Consider the following 15,928-nt stretch of genomic DNA (forward strand, 5'->3'; position numbering starts at 1 on the left):
TATTTTATGAGGAGGACCCTCCGGGCAATTGAAGCAACACCAAAAATACATTACTGGGACCTGATCAAACTAAAAAGCGTCTGCACAGACAAGAACAAAGTAAGTAAAGTAAGCAGACAGCCCTCAGAATGGGAGAAGATATTTGCAGGTTATGTCTCCAACACAGGTTTAATAACCAGAATCCACAGAGAACTCAAACATATTAGCAAGAAAAGAGCAAGTGATCCCATCGCAGGGTGGGCAAGGGACTTGAAGAGAAACTTCTCTAAAGAAGACAGGCAACGGTCTACAGACATATGAAAAAATGCTCATCGGGCGGCGCCTGTGGCTCAGTGAGTAGGGCGCCAGCCCCATATGCCGAGGGTGGCGGGTTCAAACCCAGCCCCGGCCAAACTGCAACCAAAAAATAGCCGGGCGTTGTGGCGGGCGCCTGTAGTCCCAGCTGCTCGGGAGGCTGAGGCAAGAGAATCGCGTAAGCCCAAGAGTTAGAGGTTGCTGTGAGCCGTGTGACGCCACAGCACTCTACCCGAGGGCGGTACAGTGAGACTCTGTCTCTACAAAAAAAAAAAAAAAAAAGAAAAAATGCTCATCATCTTTAATCATCAGAGAAATGCAAATCAAAACTACTTTGAGATATCATCTAACTCCAATAAGATTAGCCTATATCACAAAATCCCAAAACCAGACATGTTGGCATGGATGTGGAGAAAAGGGAACACTTCTACACTGCTGGTGGGAATGCAAACTAATATGTTCCTTTTGGAAAGATGTTTGGAGAACACTTAGAAATCTAACAATGGACCTGCCATTCGATCCTACAATTCCTTTTACTAGGTATATATATCCAGAAGACCAAAAATCATATTGTAACAAAGATATTTGTACCAGAATGTTTATTGCAGCCCAATTCATAATTGCTAAGTCATGGAAGAAGCCCCAGTGCCCATCAACCCACGAATGGATTAATAAATTGTGGTATATATACATCATGGAATATTATGCAGCTTTTAAAAAGATGGAGATTTTACCTCTTTCATGTTTACATGGATGGAGCTGGAACATATTCTTCTTAGCAAAATATCTCAAGAATGGAAGAAAAAGTATCCAATATACTCAGCCCCACTATGAAACCAAGTTATAGCTTTCATATGAAAGCCCAAGAATATGGGGAAAGGGGAAAGGGAGGTGATGGGAGAGGGGAAGATAGGTGGAGGGAGGGTAATTGGTGGGACCACACCTACAGTGCATCTTACAAGGGTACGTGTGAAATTTACTAAATGTAGAATATAAATGTCTTAACACAATAACTAAGAAAATGCCAGGAAGGCTATGTTAATCAGTTAGATGAAAATATTTCAAATTGTATATAAAACCAGCACATTGTACCCCATGATTGCATTAATGTACATAGCTATGATTTAATTAGAAAAAAAAAAAGGAAAAAAATTTATTAGAATTGTAACGTAGGCAGAACAGATTTGAGAGATTCTCTCTGTTCTCCAGAATTGCCGGCCCTCTGACGATAAAACTTGTTGGACCTGATTCCTGGTCTCTACATTGGCTGAAAGTGACAGGTGGCTGAACCCTCTTGTCTGGTAAAATTTCCTGTCCTCAAAGTTTGGAATTTCACTAGATGTTAAGACTATATAATAGGCTCTTTCATTAACCATACCCTTCTCCCTAAGGAATGTGTACAAGAGAGTCTGTTCAGGGTGGCACTGGCCTGATTCGTGGTGGTCCTACCCCAGCAGCTCAGAGACTTTAGCTTCTTGTTTTAGGATTCTCACTGGAGTCTTAACATTTGCCTAGGTCCTTCCTCAGAGCAGTTTTCAAGTCTCAACATTTCGTGTAAGACTTATCCTATCCCTTCACTCCTAAATGATGTACCCTGCTTAGCAATGGTGTGGCTGGAGAGCCTGCAGCTCTCTGACTCTTTAACCAGCATCCTCACGTTTTACATAATTCATAAGAGTAAGACAAAGTCCCTTGTTGGGTAGTTTTCCTTTCCTTTTGGAGCTTGAACTGAAAATGGCTTCCACTGGCAAACTGCTCACAGTGTTATTCCTGGAGCATCCTCAGAGCAGAAGGGGGATGCGGGGCACTGTTAAACACTATATGAGTTATATAGCACTACAGCAATCAGACATCAGCTCCAACCACCCTATCTTTGAGCATGTTTTAAAAGCTGCCTGGATCTCTTATCCCAAGTTCTGTCAGAAATTCAATGGCCTTCCCAGCAGCTAATGCTCTTAATAGTCCCTCTAGCTCTGACTCTAGCTCTGCGGGACTTTTGATCTCACTCATATCTCACCTCCTGAGACTGTCTCTTCCCTCTGCTCTAAGCTGTCCCAGATGTAAGACTCAGTTCCCTCTTTCTGTGCTTCACTAAAAAGAGAAAGCACACATACACAAACTCACTCGAAACACTGTGCATCTATCAGACTCTCTGAAGTAGGAAGAGACAGCAGGTTTTTCAGTTACCACGTTGTATGTTCCCTTCACCTTCTCCAAATGCTTCTCAACATTGTGTTCTATGTTGGTGGAGAAAGGGCGTCTCGCCTTCCCTCTGGAAACTAAATTCCCCTTTTATTAGTCACAACAACTAAGCTCCCCATCACCCATTCTCTGACTTCCAGTGATCCATAGCTGGAGTCAGCCCCACTATGAACCATCCATTCCAGGTTCTACCTTTGACAGCACTAAGGAATATTTAGAAGTTCTGAACTTTTACTTTCTCACCACCACCACTCTGTAGTGGTGAAGGGAGTGGAATGAATTTTTACTCCTATGAATATGAATTATGCCACCCCTCTTTCGAAGAACTACAACTGTCAGTTTTGGTTTTACATAAATTTCTATTACACCACTCTGTAAACTCTTCAGCCCAGAGAAAGGCCTATGTAACAAGCCTGAAATAATTCTCATACATCCACTGGGAGTCTACTAACACTGAGGAGGAAAGCAATGCTTCTGCCCCACAGGCATTGCCTGTCTTTAAAAAGACAAGGGGTGTTGATGTCCCTGTGCCACCTTACGAGAGAATCCTGCTTTTGCAAGCTAGAGCCTCAAACTCCACTGAACCAGGCAAAACTAGAGCAAGGTTCAAGTACTCCTTTCATCTTGGTTGGTGGGAGCCTGAGACCAAGATTAAAACCAGCTGAGAGGCCTCTCCAAAAGAGAGGCAAGAAACACACAAGGAGTAGGTTTCCTCCTGTGACCCGGGCCACCTCTAAGCTTTTCTTCCAGGACCACTCAGGTTTCCCTTCCCCTTCTAAGAGACGGAACAAGCAAGGTCTCCCAAGCAAGGCCATAGCTCCGCATTAGAGGCAGGGACAAAGAGGCTCTGCAAGGCTGTGAATACCAAAAATGAGCAAATCCCAGGGTAAAAGAATACGGAGCTTTGAATTCCTTTATTCATTACATCAAAAAGCACAAGTGCAGGCACCATACCCCAGTAGCCTCCCTTAGGAAGCTTTTCAGTTCCTGGGAAAGGAAGGGTGTCCCTAAATTCTTCCCAGAGCCTAAAACATATAATACCAGATGAAATCCATAAAGACAGGAGGAAGATGAGGATGTGGAATAAATCTTTTACCTTATGTAAGAGGAAGGCAAAAGTTAGTAGTTCATTCATAATCAGAAAAATACAGCTTTAAATATTTAACCTAAAAGCACCCACTAATAAAATAGGATATGTGCATTCTAAATAATTTAAAAAATGGGAACATTCCATTCACATTGTTGTGCATTTGCTTTTTTTACTGACCCAGAAACCCACTGCAGTGTTTTATCAGCTGCATAGTATTTCACAGTACCTGTCCTCATGGGTATCTACCACTGCAATGAAATCCTTGTTTGGAGACCTTGGTGCTCAAGGGTAAGCATTTCTTTAGATGAAATTCATGTTTGGTCTGCTGAGAATTGCCTATTTGTATTCTTTGCCCATTTTCTCTTGGGGTTGTTGCTTTTTTTATTGATTTGTAGGAACCCTGTACAGGGTACAGACAGTAATCTACTGTTTACTATATATATTGCAAAATTTTTTATCCCAGCCTATTGGCTGTCTTCTATTTATAATGTCTTTTGCCAGGTAGAAGTTTCTCATTTTTAGTGGCAAAACCTATATTTTTTCCTACAAACTATTTAGGAGGTACTGAGATGGGAGCAGTATACCCCAAGCTGTGAGCCACAGTTTCTTCTGCTCAAGTTCCTGCCAGGAAAGGCCTGGTTAAGCAATTATTTTCTGTACTGCTCACATCTGGTTGTATAGCCAGGGTGGTAGTGAAAACGGATCAAGTTAAGAAGGGGCAAAAAAGAATTGTGAAGGTTTTTATTTATTTGAGCTATTTGGAGGTTTCTTTTTTAAATGTTTGGGATAACAGACTAATGATGTTGAAGGAATTCTGAACTACCGAAAAATTCAAAACCATCTTTAATGACCAATGATTTGCATATTTCCAGACTCTTTCGAACTACTCATGACTTAAGGGTATTATTTACTTATTCACCGTGAAGGGAATGACAGAACATAGCTCAGGAAAAATAAATTTCAGACCCCACAGTAATAGAAAGGCTCAAAAGTCCATTGACTCCTAGAATTTTTTTTTTTTTTTGTAGAGACATAGAGTCTCACTGTACCGCCCTCCGGTAGAGTGCCGTGGCGTCACACGGCTCACAGCAACCTCTAACTCTTGGGCTTACGCGATTCTCTTGCCTCAGCCTCCCAAGCAGCCGGGACTACAGGCGCCCGCCACAACGCCCGGCTATTTTTTTGTTGCAGTTTGGCCGGGGCTGGGTTTGAACCCACCACCCTCGGCATATGGGGCCGGCGCCCTACTCACTTAGCCACAGGCGCTGCCCTGACTCCTAGAATTTTAAGCAAGAAACCTTTGAAGGTTTCCATTCAGCCTCTCACAGATGATTAGAACTGGCCCAATTGATCCTGAATGGATTAAAAAAATCCTTGTGGCTCGGCGCCTGAAGCTCAGTGGTTAAAGTGCCAGCCACATACACCGGGGCTGGCGGGTTTGAACGCAGCCCGGGCCTGCTAAACAACAATGACAACAACAACAAAATAGCTGAGCGTTGTGGCAGGCACCTGTAGACCCAACTTCTTGGGAGGCTGAGGCAAGAGAATCTCTTCAGCCCAAGAGTTTAAGGTTGCTGTGAGCTGTCACACCATGGCACCCTACGAGGGTGACATAATGAGAAAAAAAAATTAAAAAATAAAAACATAAAAAAAAAAAAAAATCCTTGTGGCCAAATGAGATTTTGCCTGCAGGAAAGCCATTCCTTCCAGAGTACTTGGCTCCTGTGCCTACAAAGAAAGGTCCAGGACTTGGTAGAGGTAATCCACCCTTCCTCCCTCTACCCCCCCACACAGACCCCACATCATTTAAGCACGCAGTGCAGAGCAAGCTTGAAGGATGGGCCTGGTCGTGGTCCCTCTACCTGAAATATGGTATGTCTTTAGCAACTTGCTTTCTGGACAATGAAAGTCCTGCCATAAAATCACTATCCAGTACCCAGCAGTAATAGGAGGAGAAATAGATGTTCTGCCTCAATGCTACTTCAAAGCCATTATTCCTACAACCTTACTGAAAAATCATTTCTTTGCTGAGACCCATGCCAAACAACTACACTCCTCCTCCTCAATGCTGTCATCTGACTTTCTGGTCATCAAGGACCTCAGTCTCTAGGTCACAGTTGGCCTTTTCACATTAAGTCAGACCCTTTGCCTAGTCATGACCACTCCTTGACTTCTATAGCTTCTGTTCTTCAACATCACTAAGATATACAGCCCCTTAACAATCTCTCTCCCCATCATTCTGCCACCTATCAGTCCTCTCCTGGATTCACTTCTGTCTCTAGCCAGAGGACAATCACTCTTCTATCAATACCCTAGTCTCCCATATTTTATGTCTTCAATTTGCCCCACAAAACAAAGCTCCTCTGCCTTAACCACCAAGTTGCTTTGTGTTACTAAAGCAACCATTAAGTCAAGAAGGTTGCTTCCTCTATAAATTCATCATCTCCAACATTAAGTGGGTCTTCAGCACTTCTCAGCTACCCTCCTACATATCCTCAGATCAGTGCCATCGGTACAGGAATTTTTAAAAACCATACCACTCTTCCCACTATCCCACATGTTCCCAGTGGATGACCTCAACTTCTGCCCAGAAAAAGGAAGTCCCAATAAAAGGAAATTCTTTTTGTCTCCCCACTTCTTACCAAATCTCTCTGCCCCATTACATCCCTTGTTTCTATCGATTGAGATTTAAAAGAGATCAGCAGAACCAAGCATGGTGGCTCACACCTGCAATCCCAGCAACTTGGGAGGCTGAGGCAGGAAGATTGCTTGAGCCCAGGAGTTCTAAGCCAGCCTGGGAAACATAGTAAGATCTCATCTCTAAAAAAGAAACCAATTAATTAAAATTAAAATGTTCCCAGCAGACTGTTAGCAAAAGGTTGGAAAGTAATAAACAGTGGTGGTTAATAACATTAATGATTAATAACATGAATCTCTGTGGTAGCCTTGTACTTTGTTTAAGTCAAGTTTAATCTCTCCACCAGTACTCAGAAATACAGTATCCCTTTCTCCTCAGGGTCCTTGCTCAAGAATTTTTATTTCTTTTTTCTATCTTTTTATTTTTGTGGTTTTTGCCCGGGGCTGGGTTTGAACCCACCACCTCTGGCATATGGGACCGGCGCCCTACTCCTTGAGCCACAGGCGCCGCCCTTCTTTTTTCTATCTTTAACTTCTCCTCCTCGACTAGCTCTTTCCCCACAGCAGAGGGTCAAGCATGCTTAGGTCTCAAAAAGTAAATCAAGACTAGGCACAGTGACTCATGCCTTCATCCTGGCATTTGGGGAGGCAAAGGTCAGAGCATCACTTGAGGCCAGGAGTTTGAGACCAGCCTGAGCACAAGGAAGACCTTGTCTCTACTAAAAATAGAAAGATTACTCAGGCATGGCGGTGTATACTTCTTCTAGTCCAGTTGCTCAGGAGGCTTAGGCAGGAGGATCTCTGGAGACCAGGAGTTCAAAGTTGTAGTGAGCTATGATAATGCCACTGCACTCAACCCCAGGTAACAGAGCAAGACCCTGTTTAAAAAAAAAATGGCCAGGTGCAGTGGCTCATGCCTGTAATCCTAACACTCTGGGAGGCTGAAGGAGATGGATTGCCTGAGGTCATGGGATGGAGACCAACCTGACCTGGTCTCTAAAAGAGCCAGGCGTTGTGGCGGGCACCTGTAGGACCCAGCTACTCAGGAGGCTGAGGCAAGAGAATCACTTGAACCCAAGATTTTGAGGCTGCTGCAAGCTATGCCACTGCCCTCTAAAAAAAAAAAAAAGTGAATCAGTAATCCTCTCCTGCATCCCATGTCCTCTTTTCACAAACTCTCCTCACTTCACAGACAAACTCCTGGAAAGAGTAGCTTCCCTGAGTGGGTAGACACCCTTGTTTCCCAATCACTCAACTATAGAGGTATTGTCCAGGAAGAGAGTGAACTGCTCTTATCAAAGGTTTTGCTCTCTGAAAAATTACTCAGGGATTATAGCAGAAGCATAGTGAAAGGAAATACAGTGCATTGCTATTAATTCAGAGTTTTGATATAAATTATAATGATATTTAATAATATGAAGAAAAAAATAAGTTGAGGCTGGGCGCGGTAGCTCACGCCTGTAATCCCAGCACTCTGGGAGGCCGAAAAGGGTGGATTGCCTGAGCTCACAAGTTCAAGACCAGCCTGAGCCAGAGCAAGACCCCGTCTCTAAAAATAGCCAAGTGTTATGATGGATGCCTGTAGTTCCAGCCACTTGGGAGGCTGAGGCAAGAGAATCTCTAAAGCCCAAGAGTTAGAGGTTGCTGTGAGCTAAGACACCACAGTACTCTACTGAAGGTGACACAGTGAGAGTGAGACTGTCTCAAAAACAAAAAAAATATATATATATGACACCATGTTTTCCTTTGTATTAACACTAACTCTCACCAGAGTATAAAGAGCAAGATTATTTAAAGTGTTCTTTAAAACAAACAAATCTGTTTTCACAAAACTTATCTGATACCCTAGAACCCCAAAAGCTGGAAACGATCTCTCCTCCCTATGAATTTCCACAGCATTAGTCTGTATCTTTCATACTCCAACACTTCATCTATAAGTAAAATGATTTATAGACTAAACATAAGTTCCTCAAAAGCAGGTTCAGTTCAAATTACCACAGAACTCTCTACTGTTAATAAATATTCGTACATGAATGAATGAACTTTATAAGTACTCATTACAGAAAGGACACATGTGATTTTAATTATAAATCAGTCTAACAGATTCATTAAATCAGGTGCCCTTAAAAACTTCTGCTGACATTTTGCTAATATTAGTTTTCCTTACATATTGAAGCTAATAAAATTACATTCATTCATTCACACCCTGTAATTTAGACTTTCACTCATTTAAATGTGCCTTGAAAAGTTTTAAGTTAGTGAAACTCATGATACTATGTCACTTTGGGTTCAGTCTACAAGGACCAGGGTATACTGGCGAGGCAGAAATTACCTAGTCTGAAGGTGTGAGCAGGGCATTCTAGGGAAGAAACTCATTTTTCTCTTACCTTATCCAAAAAATCCCTCAGGAAATGCTCCTCCAGGAGACACTGAGACATCCACTTATGCAGTGTCTGCTGCCTTATTGCTTAAATTTCTTTCTTTTTTTGAGACAGAGTCTCATTATGTCACCCTGAGTACAGTGCCGTTGTGTCACAGCTCACAGTAACCTCTAACTCTTGGGCTTAAGCAATTCTCTTGCCTCAGCCTCCCAAGTAGCTGGGACTACAGGCGCCTGCCACAACACTGGGCTATTTTTTTGTTGCAGTTGTCACTGTTGTTTAGCAGGCCTGGGCCGGGTTTGAACCCGCCTGCCTCAGTGTATGTGGCTGGTGCCCTAACCACTGAGCTACAGGAGCTGAGTCTTAATTTCTTTCATGGAACCTAAGTGTCAGCTCCTCATCATAGGCATGGTTTTGCCTCTTAACTAGATCTCCGTAAGTTTGTTCATTTCTAAAACAAAGAAGTTTGCCTAGATCTCAAACTTTTTTTCTGATGCTAATATTCTATAAATAAATGCACATTACTTACCATTACCATCTGAAAATAAGATTTTATTTTGAAAAACAGGTTCAATGCTTAAAGAAATGTGGTGGTAAACCCTTCCGTTATATGAATATACTCCATTCCTCCCAGACTCCCCCCAATATAACTGTTAGATCATCTATATGAGACCAATAATTCTCCCAAAACAGGATGTGGAGGCTGCTATTAGGAGTTCCAAAACACTGACATTCCTGCCCCCACAATCCCCCTAAAAAAGCTATTCTGTAGTCCTTACCCAGGCAGAATTATAGGCTTGGTGGAAGTGTGCTAAAGGTAAAAAGGTGGCCAGGAATACAAGATAGGAAACACGAGGCAGGGGCAGGGCCAGGTGACAGGCCCCAGTACCTCTGGAGCCAGAACCAGTACCTCCCAGTTTGCATTGCCTTCACAGAGGGTGTAATTTCCAGCAAAGCTAAAAATCACCAATGGCATATGGCCAGAAGGCAGCACCAGGCAAAAGCCAGAAATGTGCTAGAGAGCCTCCTGATTTGGAATCCAAGCAGTGAGTGGGGAGGTAGAGAGCCTCCTACAGAGGACTTACGTAGTGAGATCCAGTTTGCCAGTAGGAAATCTACCACTATGGGCCTCCTCAATTGCTTCAGAGACACTCAGCAGCCTGATCCTTTAGGAGGAGAAATCATGTTACTGGAACCCAAGTGATACCAGCTTTGCAAACGCCTCTTCTCTGTGGAATCACCAGCTCACAGAGCAGAAACTTCCCATGGTAGCTCCCATTTTCTCCCTCCCTACTATAAAATGTGGGCAGTAAGACTTGTCCCAAAACAACCCAGCAAAACTACAGTGTGAGGCTGTGGAAAGACTATTTTTCAACATGCCTCAGGGAAAAAAATTCCATCAACTTTCACTCACTCACTCATTGATTCAACCAGCAACTACCCACTATGCCCCAAGCACTGAGGTGCAAGGATGCCTGCCAGGATTCTCATCAATCTAGCCATACAGGAGAACCACTTTAAAACTCACCCAGTTGATTGAGAACTTCTCAGAGACGATAACTGCATTTTGTGTTTATGCTATCAGAATGAGCTAGTTAAATAATTTAATCCCACAAGTTGGAAAACTGAAGTGGCTTAAGACATTCCTGATTTTCTCTTCATTACACCAGCTCCTCTTAGGATCTCCACCAGCTGGCAAATACACTAGTGGAGGTACGATGGGATTCCAAAAGTAAATAAAACCTAATCCTTCACACAAAAAATTTTTTCATTTAACTAACTCGAGCAAGCCCTTCCCTCACTAGCCTACATCAATATGCTTTTACTGTATTGCTTTCAAAGGAATGAAGCCAGAATTTAATAAACCACTAAGCTACTACTAACTTTCCCATAATCAGACTAAAGGACCTTACTTCCAAAATACCTCACAGCTATTTGTGGACAGGTTAGGATTTTTTTTTTTTCTTTTTCCCTTAAATTCAATGGAACATCCAACATTTTCTGGTTTAGGGGAATGTCAGGGACCAACAGGGCCAGGGGACAGGGCAGTGACTGTAAGTGACATGATGTCTCCCCTGGCTCATTCTCTTCTTCTGTCCACTTCTTCACTGCTCCCAGTTCCAGGTGGCAGCTTTTGCTCTGTTACTCCTTAGAAAACTCATCGCTAAGAGACAGGGAACAGAGCAACAAGAAATGAACGCTGAGGCTGAATACCTGAGTTTGAGTACTAATTCTGCTTTCAAATTGAGCTTCAGTGTCCATACAAAAGAAAGAAGTAATGATGCAAAGACCACAGGATTGTGTTAGCTAAGGCACTGTATCTATTTGTCAAGTGATTTTTTTTTTTTTAGTGGTAAGATAAGACTTTTTACTCATGAATGTTGTATGCTGTATGCAGGAATTGTAAAGTGACTTTTTTTTTTTTTTTGGTTTTTGGCTGGGGCTGGGTTTGAACCCGCCACCTCTGGCATATGGGACCAGCGACCTACTCCTTGAACCACAGGCGCCGCCCAGGAATTGTAAAGTGATTTTTAAATGTTGTTGCAGCTGTTGTTTATTGTGATGGTCACTGCTCAAGCTCTAACTTTCAGGTTCTGATTGAGACTGAGACCACTGCCACATATTGATACATATTGATACATATTGTCCTCTCCAGCTTTTCTCAAGACCTGCAACAGGAAAAGGAGAACCAAGATAATACTTCCCCATGCCTAAACTTACTAGGGAACACAATCTAGGGAGTTTCTAAGTGGAGACTATTGCCTCTACTGCAGAAGTAATTTTTTCTCTAAAAGGGAATCTCCATTCCAGGAAACAAATGCATCTCCCTCCTTTAAGGGAGTCGCTCCCCATTCCATTTACCCCCACTGGGTAACCTCCCAGTTTCACAAGGGAGACAAACACTTTGACATTCTCAGTGACTTGTCACTCTGTTGTATTCCTCTTCATGCCTGACAGACTATAAATTGGTGATTCCTTCTATGAAATATCTTTAGATGGGTCTGTTACTTTATAACCTCACACTGCCCACCCTAGTCTCTACTTTATTATTTCAGGCCTGTATGGCTGCTACAACTTCCTGACTGGTTTCTCTAATCTCATTTTCTGCTTCATCCATTTCACACATCCCAACATAAAACCTTCCTTGATCACTGCTTTTATCACCACTATCTGCTCAAAAGCCTATACTGGCTCTTCATTACCAAACCCACCAAAGTAAAATAATTTTGATTTTAGCCCACCCAAGTCAGAATCTCTTTCCAATTTTTAAGTTGGCTTTTTTTTTTCCAAATCAGAAAAGATAACTTCTGTTAACATTGTGTTGTATGATTTTTAAAATATATACACATAGCTATGGCTATCTTTATTTTAAATGAAGGCGGTTCATTACTATGGAATTTTTATGTATACCATGTAGCCATCCATATTCCATGTCAATAATTATAGACCTTCATTTATTAACATCAGAACATATTATACTTTATTTGACTAATCCAAATCATTTTGCTTTTTTTTTTTTTTGTAGAGACAGAGTCTCACTTTATGGCCCTCAGTAGAGTGCCGTGGCATCACACAGCTCACAGCAACCTCCAGCTCCTGGGCTTAAGCGATTCTCTTGCCTCAGCCTCCCGAGTAGCTGGGACTACAGGTGCCCACCACAGCACCCGGCTATTTTTTTGTTGCAGTTTGGCCGGGGCTGGGTTTGAACCTGCCACCCTCAGCATATGGGGCCGGCGCCCTACTCACTGAGCCACAGGCGCCGCCCCAATCCAAATCATTTTGATTTTCTAAATTCTATAGAAACAAATATTGTCAGACATTTATCTTTGTATACTTGCCCTTAAAATAAATACCTAGAAGTGAAATTGCTGGCTCAAGAGTGTACACTTTAAATTTGGATACATATTGTCAAACTGAACTTCAGAGGGGATATTCTAATTTATATTTCCAACAACAAAATATGAGTTCCTGTTTCCTCAGCAACAAATAATTTCATTTCAGCATGTGTCACTCTAACCACTGAAATATGAAATCTCATTTCTGCTTGTGTTTTCTGGACTATAAGTAAAATAGACTTTTTCTGTCTACTTCATTGGTCACATTTGTATTTATTCTTCTATGACTTTGGCCCATTTTATTTTTGTGATATTTGCTTTCTCTGATTGATTTATAAACGTTTTGTGCACCTTAGAGTTATGTTAAAATTCTTTTTTCTTTTGAGACAGTCACACTATGTCACCCTCGGTGGAGTGTCGTGGGATCACTGCTCACAGCAACCTCCAACTCTTGGGCTCAAGCGATTCTCTTGCCTCAGCCTCCCGAGTAGCTGAAACTGTAGGTGCCCGCTACAATGCCCGGCTATTTTTTTGTTGCAGTTGTCATTGTTGGTTATCAGGCCCAGGCCGGGTTCGAACCCACCAACTTCAGTGTATGTGGTTAGTACCATAACCACTGAGCTACAGGCACCGAGCCTGTTGAAAATTCTTTTTTTTTTTTTAGAGACGGAGTCTCACTTTATGGCCCTCGGTAGAGTGCCATGGCCTCACACAGCTCACAGTAACCTCCAACTCCTGGGCTTAAGCGATTCTCTTGCCTCAGCCTCCCGAGTAGCTGGGACTACAGGCGCCCAACACAACGCCCAGCTATTTTTTGGTTGCAGTTTAGCTGGGGCTGCGTTTGAACCCGCCACCCTCGGTATATGGGGGCCGGCGCCTTACGGACTGAGCCACAGGCGCCGCCCTGAAAATTCTTTTTAACATATTTGTCTTCTACTTTCAATCGTGTTTACAGTGTTTGTTGCCTTTTTTCTTTTCTTAAAGCTAATCCATCATTTTTTTTCCTTTATAGTTTCTGCCTGTGGTACCATATTAAAAAACAAAACTCAAAATTAATTATTTTCTAGTAAATGCGTTCCTTTAGTTTCTATGTAAAAGTAAATGTGGCCTTTAGTTTCTTTCTTTTTTTTTTGTAGAGACAGAGTCTCACTGTACCGCCCTCGGGTAGAGTGCTGTGGCGTCACACGGCTCACAGCAACCTCTAACTCTCGGGCTTACGCGATTCTCTTGCCTCAGCCTCCAGAGCAGCTGGGACTACAGGCGCCCACCACAACACCCGGCTATTTTTATGTTGCAGTTTGGCCGGGGCTGGGTCCAAACCCGCCACCCTCGGCATATGGGGCCAGCGCCCTACTCACTTGAGCCACAGGCGCCACCTGGCCTTTAGTTTCTATGTAAAAGTATTTACTCAGTCTAGAACTAATTTTGCTATATAGTGATAGATTTTTTTTTTTCTTAATGGTTAGCCAATTGTCCTGTATCATTTATCCTAACACTACCCTCTCCCAGATTTATTTCTGGACTTGCTAATCTATTCTAAGCTCTGTTCCTTGACAAGAATTCTTTCTAGTTGGGCGAGTATTTTCATTGTCCACAACAGGTTTTATGAAAGTTGCTATTCATATTCAAATTGTTGTCCTTGCCTGGAATATCCTATTTTTCCTCCATAGATCCTTTAATTCAAAACCATTATGGAAGTAAGAAGTAAATGCTACTTAAAACAAGAAATGCCTTCAGAAGAGGGATGATATGGCTCGGTGCAGGACTCTACTTACTGAAGCCTAGATCCAACAAAAGGCTCTAGTATCAGAGAAGCAACCTGGCCAAGGAAAGGATGGAAAGCAAAGGACATAGCCTCTGAGAAAGAATGATCAGCAGGGCTGTAGTTCTGACAGGGTTAGGAGGTACAGGCAGGGCAACTGGACAAAGCCTGGTACTCTCCCTAGGTAAAAGCCAAAATAAACAATGCTCAGTAACTCAACCAACCTTAACCTAAAAATGGCCACGTTTTCTGTGTGTGGGACATTTTAAGGTGGTTTTTTGTTTTTAATCAATAGCCCTCTTGTTTAAGGGGTGATACATCTCTTTGTTTTCTGTGTAATTTTTATATCAAATAGAGTAATAAGTATTGGAATACATTCCCTTTGCTAATAAGTCTTATTACTGAAATCCAAAAAGAAAAAAAAAGCCAAAATAAAGCTGAGATTCTTCTTAGTAAAATATCCAAGAATGGAAAAGCAATAAGCCAATGCACTTAACACTAATATGAAGCCAGTAGACGAACTGATGTATGCCCACATAAGAGAAAAACTCATTTCAATTCAAGTTGGGGGGAGGGTTACGAGGGAGGGGGTTGAGGTGCTTTCACTGAATGGGCACAGGGTGGGGGTGTTTGGCACACCTTTTGTGTGTGGGACATAAGCACAACAGGGACTCTACCTAACAAAATAAAATTTTTTGACCTGGTTGTTTGTACCCTCGCATTTACCTAAAATAAATTTACTTTACAAAACAGAAAAATAGGGTGGCGCCTGGGGCTCAGGGGGTAGGGTGCTGACCCCATATACCAAGGGTGGCGGGTTCAAACCCGGCCCCAGCCAAACTGCAACAAAAAAATAGCTGGGCATTGTGGTGGGCGCCTGTAGTCCCAGCTACTCAGGAGGCTGAGGCAAGAGAATTGCCTAAGCCCAGGAGTTGGAGGTTGCTGTGAGCTGTGTGACGCCACGGCACTCTACTGAGGGCAATAAAGTAAGACTCTGTCTCTATAAAAAAAAAAAAAAATCTAATACGTGACTAACTCTAAGGGGATACGAATTTCTGTTCTGGTACCCTCAAGGTACCAAAGCCAAGCTCCCACAAACCTTCCTTTCCTTTCCTAAATCCTATCCAAGTTCCTATCCCCTACAGGGCTGATCTAATCACAATATCAAAATGAGAGTGGTTCTGAAAAAATGAAAGCAAGTAAAATGTAAACAACATTGCTGGGTTCCTATATAAACTCAGGGAGGGAGGAGGTAAATTCAAATGGAAGGAAAGATATTTAATAGTGAGGCTTTCCTAAAGGACAAGAGTCTAGAGTGCTTGCCTCTTTCCCTGTGACCACAGCCTCTATTATTCTCTGTACTAAAGATGAGAAACCAATCACAGCTGTAGAACATCAGCTCAGACTGCTGAATGTCACACCTCAAATCAACAATTGGTCCAGAATAGAACTTGGAGTCCTTGGCCACCATTTCTGCTCTAGTCAGCACATGCCACTTTCTTAGCCAGGAAGTTATGGTGGTGCTTTTTTCCTAAGAGGTTTCCAACACTATTTTAAACTCTTTGGAACCAAGCAACAGGATTTGACTATGGTCACGGTCTTGAAACAGTCTGTGGCCTAAACTTCACTTTCAGCATCATACCTTTCTTCTCTGAATGGTCTCAACAAGGCTCAGATTAATACATAAGACAATAATCAAGTAAATGAGGCAAAAACTATGTTGATT

The 15,928-nt window shown here is 42.4% G+C and overlaps 1 long non-coding RNA gene across 5 annotated transcripts in view; it reads right to left on the reverse strand.

Annotated features, from left to right (window-relative positions):
* The window catches only part of LOC128583177 (uncharacterized), a 134,166-nt gene that overhangs the window by 70,295 nt on the left and 47,943 nt on the right, over positions 1-15,928 (reverse strand). For 2 of the 5 annotated variants that reach the window (XR_008379399.1, XR_008379396.1), the window contains exon 5: positions 9,691-10,768. The exons of the other annotated variants lie outside the window; for them this stretch is intronic. This is a non-coding gene — a long non-coding RNA (uncharacterized LOC128583177). Of the gene's footprint in view, positions 1-9,690; positions 10,769-15,928 lie in introns of those variants that run through there. 5 annotated transcript variants of the gene reach the window in all.

Source organism: Nycticebus coucang, chromosome 4 (assembly GCF_027406575.1).
Source record: "Nycticebus coucang isolate mNycCou1 chromosome 4, mNycCou1.pri, whole genome shotgun sequence".
Classification (NCBI taxonomy): Eukaryota; Metazoa; Chordata; class Mammalia; order Primates; family Lorisidae; genus Nycticebus; species Nycticebus coucang.